We start from the raw sequence: 8,796 nt of genomic DNA, 5'->3' as shown, positions 1-8,796 counted from the left end.
GGTGGTAGCGCGCATGCGCCCGCCGTCCTTTCTACCCGAGCGGGCAGCGGGGCGTGAGATGACGTCACAGGCAGCGAGGGTCCCCGCGGCCCGAGGGATTGTGGGAGATGTAGTTCTGCCAGGAGCGCGGCCATTTGGGCCTAGGGGTCCCTCGGCGTGGGGTTCTCAGGTACCGGTACGCTCCCTCTCCTCTCCAGTCAGGAGTTAAAGTGAGGGGGTCTAGTACAGGAACCATCCGATGGCACATTGCAGGTGGAGGCCTGTGTCCCTTGGCAGGACCCTTTGGCATTGTGTGGTCAAAATGGTTCCACCCCCATAGCAGTCCCTCTTCCTCGCTGCTTTGTACCAGGTCTGCTGCTTGGGCAAGGCCTCTGTGGTGGTCTTTTCCAACCTTCATGATTTTATGATTCTGTGGTAAGTAGTCATAGAATAACAGAATGACAAAGTTGGAAACGACATGCAAGATCATCTAGTCCAAACACCCTCCCATTACCATTGCTACCACAAACTAAACCACGTCTCATAGGTCCTCATCCAGACGCCTCTTCAACACTGCCAGGGACGGCAACTGCACCACCTCCCTGAAAGAAATCTCAGAAGAGTTCTCATTGTGAAGCAGTGGCAATAGTCATTGCAGCTGGCACAAGAAGCAGCTCTGGCTTTCTGTACACAATACAGACTTTCCAAAATACCTATCTTATTGTCGTAGGTATTAGGCATCCCATAAAAATTAACAACTGGAAAAGAACACAAAATACAGTCTCCTTAAATAAGAAAGATTAAATGTGAGCTGAGAAAGAAGTGAAATTGAGAATCATTTGAACTTCAGTTTACTCCCCCCTTCAATGCAACGTTGGGTGCTAATGATGTTTGCTGAGTGAGAAGCCACACAATGTTATTTTACTGCTTTTTCTTATTTTTTATTCTGTGCAATCTTTATACTAATAACATAGAAGTAGATGGCCTGATAAGTATGGCTTCAAGAACTTTGTGGTAATATGAACATCTAGAAAGTAAAGGAGTTCAAGTGTTATAAATAATAAAATTGGAAACTTCCTATTTAAAAATGCTTATAGGCTCTCATTTGGGCTCTTGTGCTTCCAATACACAAGACATTTTCTTCAAAATGGCCAATTATAATTAAAAAAACCTACCTTTTCCCTTGTTGTAAAGTTTTTTTTTTTTAATGGAGACAAATCTCTTAACATGTGAACTAAGCACTTAAGATTCTAATTAACTTCTTGATTATACCAGCCTTGATTATACCAGCCTTAACAGACAAAAGAATAGAAAAACAGGTTCTACATGAAGGTACTTCTTAAACCATCACTGGGACTGCAGATAGCATATAAAGTAGTGGCTTGCATATTAACTGATTTTTATTACAAATGTTTGCCAGCGTGATGATCAGGTGATGGCGTGCCAGAGTAGAGCTGGGTATTATACAATTTTCCTGGAATTCGTAAGAGCGAATACACAGAAGTAAAAAAGGAACTGTCACTTTTCCCTGAATTAAAAAGTTTCTGATGCAGCTGCTCAGTACTCAGAACAAAACCCCACGGAATATTATTTGGTAGATGGTGGAAACAAACATTCCACTTAAGATTTTCAATGAATCTATTTCTGTGTAGAACACAAATATGTCTGACAATTTGTTTTGACAGACAACTAACATCTTTGTATTGTTCAGGTTTAAGCACACACTTTTTTTGTTGTTGATGATGTTATTTGATTGAATTCCTGATCAATAATGAAAAGCTTTTTGGCTTTTATTCCTGAATGAATTAAACTTTTTTTTTTCCTTAGCATTAGCAGGCTGCTGAAAGAAGAGTTTGGAGTATGTTGTGCAGTCCTTACATAATTAGCAATGAAAAGCTGCATGCTAACAAAAGCAAAAAAAAAAACAAAACTACCTTCCAGTCTCCTTTCATGAAGCCAAGACTGGACATGGAAGAAGTGTTTTCTTTACCTATATATTTTGAGTCTTCCTCACTCTTGTTGGTCTGAGTTCATCCCTGAGTGTATGCATTCATGATGCTGATTCTGAACGAGAACAGAGAAGGCACTTGGATTAACACAGTTAGACTTATTGGCTGTTTTCACTTTCACAGGTGTTGATGCAGTTGCAACCCCCACAGCAGTTTGTATATCTGGCTTTCAGGGAGATCCCATAAGATTTTTATGAGTTTTTACTCTTCTACCTCAGTGCACCCTATGTAGCTCCTGCAACCTTCTGTCTCCCTTGTTCATTGTGTAAACAGGGCTGTAGAAGAGGTTTTCAGTATGGTCATCATAGCCAGCTTTAAACCTTTTGTGTCTCATCCCATACTTTGACATTTTTTATCCAGTGCCTGACAGACAATCTTAAGCCTGTGCAAGAATTACAAGTCAGATGCCTTTCTGGTAAGGGAGGAAAACAGAAGATTGATCTGGGATTGCATGAACCTGCTGGCTAAGATATTTTTCTAATTTCTGTTGTTCAAATTCTTAATATTTGTTTTCGCACTTTTTAAATAAACATGCAGGAGCAGTTCTCAAATAACTTATGTTTGTACAATTTTGCTATTTTCCATTCAAAGTTAAGAGGGTTATATGATCAATACTTTTTTAAAGATTAGTATTAACAACTGCATTATATTCCACATTTTGTTTGCATGAGCTTGGAGACTGAAACTAGTCTAGAAGCACTGGTCTGCTTGTTGAGTGGAGTTTGTCTTATTAAACACATCAGTGTACCTTGACAAACCGCTGAATTTGGTGTGGAGCTTAGGTGTCATCTTGTTATGTATCTGTTATCTGTGTCTTCATCTCATGCTGCCTGCCCTGGGAGGTGATGGTACTGTATGCAGAACTGTTCAGGAAATGAGGAGATGTGGCACTGAGGGACATGGTTAGTGGACGTGGTGCTGGTGGGTTGACTATTGGACTAGATCATCTTCCAGGTCTTTTCCAGAATTAATGTTTCTATGATTTTAAGAAGCTAGCTGCCCAACTACAACATCAAACCTAATGCCACGAGGTCCCTCTGACCATGATGCTCACCCTGCTTGTTGGTAACAACGGCCACGTCTGCACGCTTCTCTTGGCCATGCCCCTTAGTGCTGTACTCTTAGGATACCCACACTTCATATCAGATGCATTCGTGCTGCCTGTTTCACAGGCCTTTGCAGCACTTTTTGCATGACCTTCCTTGTATTTGTTTTGTAACCCACTTGCATGTACCACACAAGCACACTAGGCAGCTTCACATCCTTTTGCCTATACTTGCTGTGTCATGGCCAGGTAACAAGATGAAAGGAAGGATTTGGGAAAGCAGCCAGAATAAGACTTTTCAGCGGGTTGGGTATTCTGGTACCTCTTTTCTGGGGACAGGATGCACCCAATTCCCATCACAGGAAATTGACAGGTGTCAACTGTGGAGGGTGCAAGAGGTCTCCTGCAGCCACGAGAAGGGTGCTTGGTTCTGCCAGGTCCTCAGACGGTGTAGGGTGGCTGCTGAGCCTGCCATATGGCTGCACAGGGTCTGCTGGCACTGCCTGTGGGATCAGCTTGATGCCAGTATGGACAATGCCATCAGGATTACTCTTGCCTCCTGCAAACGTCACAATCTGAGCAAAGACAGGCAAATCTCAAGGCTCCAGCAATTCAGTGTGCTTTGGAGGGCTTCTGGCCAGCACCAACGTGATGTTTCTGTAATTATCTTAGACCTTCCTGAGATCACATATTACTCATGCTCAGTAGCTGTATAATCCCCTTTCCCCCTAAAATCCAGTCAAATTAAATGCTCATAGGTGCATTCTTCAAGCTATCTGCAGGGAACAATTTTTCAAAGAAAGTTAAGCAGTTTAAACCCTGGCCACATTTTGAGTTCACCTTTAAAGGCTCTTCAGAAGCAAAGAGTTTCCTTGGAGCGTAAGGAGGATCAAAAGAAAAAAAAATCCTTCTTTGCTCTATAATTCCTGGCTGCAAGTTAGGCCTATGTATTCATCATTTGACCAAGCACCTGTAACAGGTAACTTCACTGTTACAGCTTGCAAGAGAACATACATGAGATACTGAGCTTGCAAACAGTAAAAAAACCCCACAACACAACAACCAGCTGAAGGAGTAAAAGACAGTGGAGAGCCCCTAACTTTTGGACACCTCTGTGGCTCCATGCTTGGAGGAGGGGATAATGACTCTTCTGCAACCAGGTGGTTTTTGGAGCAGAAGTAAATGCTTCCATCAGGAGTTATCCCAGCTCTTGATGACTTGGCAGAGCAGTGCCATAATCCAATCTGTGATGCTTTAGGAAGATGTTAAAATGGCAATCCTCTTCTTTGTAGGTATTACACTAAGAAATACCCATCTTTTTGTCTAGTGCCATCTCCGTATGAGACTTAGGATGTTTTTTTGTGTGTTGAGTGCCTTCAACCTTCCTTTGTCAGTTTTCTTAACTTTGAAAAATGTTATTTACTTATGATTTTTTTTCTGTGTTAGGATCATGATATAAATTCTGCATTTCCATTTTGTATTCTCTAATTCTATAACAGTCTCTTTCGTTTTAATTTGTTATTCTAATGAAATTAGGGTTCCCACCACAAACCATGTTGGAGGAGACGAGGAAAGGGCGGAGAGAGGATGGCTGTTGTGCAGATTAAGTAGTAGTAGTTTAAATTGACTCATGCTGAAGGATGAAACAAAAACATATGGAAAGATAAAATCTCATAAAGAATGTGCAGTGAGAAGTTTTTAAACAGGTAAGAACCAAAGGCATCTCCAAAGCAACATGTGCTGGGTCCTCAGCACCTGCAATTTAATTATTAAACAAAGCCAATGCTAAGTGGCAAGTAGGTCTGCAGCGGGATACATTCCCATAACCCTAGCCCAGAAAAGGAAGGAAATAAAAATAGAAAGTTAAGGGAGAAGATTGATCTTTCCACTTTTGTTTTACTTACAACACTGTTAACAAGGCAAGCTGATTATCCATTAAGCTTTTGATCTCATCTCTGCTATCAGGCTTGTACTCTTAACACAGAGACCACGACTTCATTGCTATTGTGTAAATCCCATCCAAGTATTTGGACCATTTATCTGATATGCATGTGGCTAGAGGGGAGCTAGTTTATGCAGTGGAGAATGCATCTGGTGAAACTGAACTCATGCTGCCTTAGGGTATCTCTGCGAGGTAGCTAATACTGAAGTGTTGGGAGCAAGCTGCAGAAGTAGATGTCTGCTGTGACTCAAGAGGGGTTAATCTTATACAGTCAAAATGCTTCATAAAGATTGGAGTCCTGAGCTAATTTGAGGCTTCCTTTAATAACTAGCCTAATAAAGGGCGGGAAGGGGAATGGAGCCATCTCCAGTAAGTCTTAAAAGACACTGGAGTGTTGTCTTTTGCCTGACATGGGTCTCAATGAGCTGCAGCTGTTGTCATATTCCTTTTAAAAATTTTGTTGTTTACAAAAAAACTTCCCATGTAAGAGTTTTTTTTTAAGGGTTACGCAAAATGTGTGTTCTTGATTTGTAGTTTTCTTATAAGTAAAAAATAAAAAGCTTTTAACTTTCTGGAGGTAACCTCTGGTTGGTTGCATTCCATATTATAAAACTGAAAGAAAGGATGCTGACTGTAGCATGGCATTACTTTGTAGAAATTATTTGAACAGCTCTCAGCCCTGTTCATGAATGCAGTGATACACTTTTATTTTGAAGTTTTCCTTCACAGACAAATACCTGACCATCTTGGTAGGTATTGAGGAGTTGCCTACCACCATTACTCAAGTAACTATGACCAATGAGTGGGGAGAGCAAGAACATGGGCTGAGGACCTTCCTGGCCATCTGTCTCACAAAGAAAATGTAAGGAGTTACTTTGTTAGAGCAGCTAAAATGATGAATCAATCACACATACCACTTACACCATTAACAGATGTTCCCATTAAGTTTCTGTAGCTTCAGTGCATATAAACATTTCAGAAAAAAAAAAAAAAACTTTTGAATAGCTTTTTACAAAGCTAACAGTAATAGAATAATAAGTGGTAAGGGCAGATGTAAAAACAATACACAATGAAAAAGTCGAGGACCCTCCAGAAATGCCATCTGAGTGGCAAAGAGCCCAAACAATGTCAGGCTCTTATGGTAATGAAATCCTGTACCAAGAAAAGGCTAAAAATCCTAAATTGAAGGGAAATGTGGTAACGATGTTTTTCATTTTCTTGCAAGAAATGAAAAACAATACAGAACTGTAACAAGTAAACACTAGACAATATACAGAGAGAAAAGATAATTAATGCAAGTCATTTCTGAAGGCAAGGAAAAGTCTCTGATCTGATACTGCTCTCCTAGGCCCAGGTTATACTGAAATGCCCAGCTCCACTCACCTCAAGCTTCTGAAGAGTCCTCCTAAAGCTTCTTCTGGGGTTCTTCTTTTTGGCTGAAGTAACATTAAGTGAATTTCCTCCTGATAACTGAAAAAATGTGTGTGGCCACACAGTCAAATGTGGGACTTCTGGAGCACAGGACCAGCTGTGGCCAAAGGAATAACTTGCTTTAGCAGCTCTACAATCCCCCTTGCTTTTCAAGGCTAATTTTCTTGCAAAAATCGAGGCCCTTGGCAAGTGGGGAGAGAGACTGACAAATGAGAGGTGCATTTCTTGTGGCACTCATGAAGAGCTATGGCACTTTATCATCAGGACTCTTCTTAACTTCACAATGACAACATTAACTTCACTAATTTCTTTATAATAAAGATTATTTCTCAAGAAATTCCCCACAGGATCAACTGCGATTTAGTTACCTTTCAAAGCTCAACAATAATTTAGTAGACTATATGACAGCACTGTTTCCATGAGCACTGTTAATTTTTCTCATTTTTCATTACTCAGATGTTGATATGTGATGAAATGGTAACACAGATGGACAAAAATTGAAAGCAGCTATTGCTGCTGATAAAACTGTTCAAAGGCAGATAATGTTCCTCTTTTCCCTCTGATTTTCATTATTATTATTATTATTATTATTATTATGGAAGCATACTCTGTACCGCAACTCATCAGCACTGATCAACTTCAGCACTTACGGTGCTTTCAAGGGCTCAACAGTGGTTTCTGCAGAACATGAAGGTGAGAGCTATGAGACCAAGCACTACTGTGAAACGCATTCAGCAAAACAGCAAGGCAGAGACAGTGTTGCCTGCTGAAGAAAATTGGGATGTAATTCTGAACTAAATATTGGTAGCAGCAGAAATGCTGATCTTGACTGAATCTGAAAATGGCTTGGCTAAAGATTGGAAGAGGAAACCTAGTTCCTCTTCCTGCCATTAACTCAAGACACTGTGGCTCTATCTACATAAGTTTTATTACCACATATTTCCCAGTGCTGCTACTATCTAGGCAGTCCTACAGACTGCTGAAACAGTCAGGATGCAGTAGCAGGAGCTCCTGTTCAGCCTTCATTCTTCAGAGCTGTACTTTAGTCTTGTCTGCCAAAAGGGCAAACCTATACCTGGGGTGCACCGGGCCCAGCACTGCCACTGGGCGTCCCCTCTGCTCTGTGCTGTGCAGCATCACCTCCAGTACTGGGTGCAGGTTTGGGTGCCAAAATCTAAGGACATAAAACTATTAGAGAATGTCCAAAGGAGGGCTACAAGGATGGGGAAGGGTGTAGAGGATAAGATGTATGAGAGTGGCTGAGAACCCTCGCTGTGCTCAGCGCAGAGCAGAGGAGCTGAGGGGAGGCCTGATGGCGGCTGCAGCTCCTCACAGGGAGCGGAGGGGCAGCGCTGAGCTCTGCTCTGTGTGACAGCGACAGGGCCCGAGGGAACGGCATGGAGCTGTGTCAGGGGAGGGGCAGCTGGGGGTCAGGGAAAGGGGCTGCACCACAGGGCGGTGGGCATGGAACGGGCTGCCCAGGGCTGTGGGCACGGCCACCAGTGCCGGAGTTCTGAGAGCGTCTGGACAGTGCTCTCAGACATAGAGCTTGATTTTGGGTGGTCCTGTGTGGAACTAGGGGATGGCCTCAATGATCCTTGTGGGTCTCTTCCAACTTGGGTTGCTCAGTGATTCTGCTTTGAGGGAATGACAAGTGTGAAAGATCTGCTTTGGCCCCTTTCCCAACTGGAAAATGAGTGCACAGAGTTTTCTCATCCATTCTTTTATTCACAAGATATAGATTCACTTGGAAGATAGCAAGCAAAAACAATAGAACTACATGTAGGCAAAAACACTTCTTAGAGGAATTTGCTCACGCTCATTTTTTGAATTGTTTCACAGTAAAGGCTCCCTCTGGGTGTCTGTCAGACTACAAACTCCATTTTGAACGTGGATCTTATTTGCTCTTTTTCCTCTGCACTGACATCATGCTGATGCTATCACAGGGAGCTGCAGGGGAACTGTGCTGGCCATTGCTGGTAGTCCAGTTTGTTTGCTGTGCTCAGCCCCAAGAAGATGCACACGAGCTTCAAGAATGCAGGTTCCTGCTGCTGCTCTTGGGGGTGAAGCAGTGCATGTAGTGAAGGCTCTGGTTTGGCTGGGACTTGCCCACAAGATCCTGGGTGGTGTCAAGTCCAGCAAAGATATTCCAGCTGGTCACTGGTGCAAACACACCTTCTCTTTCTTGCTTACTGATGATGCATCACCAAAGTTAAAAAGTAAACTAGAAAGCTAGGCATCCTCAGCTTGAAATACAGTTTTGCAGCTTGATATCTATAAATTTTGCCTTACAAAGTTTAATGGTATTTTTGGTTTTGGTTATTTGTGTGTTGCATATTTTATCTGTATTCAATATCCCATAGACAAATTTTGAATTCAGTTTAGTTCAC

The 8,796-nt window shown here is 42.1% G+C and overlaps 1 long non-coding RNA gene across 1 annotated transcript; it reads left to right on the top strand.

Moving 5' to 3' along the window:
• Nucleotides 1-23: 23 nt before the first annotated feature.
• On the top strand, nucleotides 24-1,074 carry LOC116216301. Its single transcript, XR_004158811.1, has 3 exons — nucleotides 24-169; nucleotides 253-414; nucleotides 527-1,074. It is a non-coding gene; the product is annotated as an uncharacterized LOC116216301 (long non-coding RNA).
• The last annotated feature ends 7,722 nt before the right edge of the window (nucleotides 1,075-8,796 follow it).

This window comes from Meleagris gallopavo, chromosome 1, assembly GCF_000146605.3.
Source record: "Meleagris gallopavo isolate NT-WF06-2002-E0010 breed Aviagen turkey brand Nicholas breeding stock chromosome 1, Turkey_5.1, whole genome shotgun sequence".
In the NCBI taxonomy this organism is placed as follows: Eukaryota; Metazoa; Chordata; class Aves; order Galliformes; family Phasianidae; genus Meleagris; species Meleagris gallopavo.
Note: the sequence above shows the minus strand (reverse complement) of the source record. Positions and strands in the feature narration are given on the sequence as shown.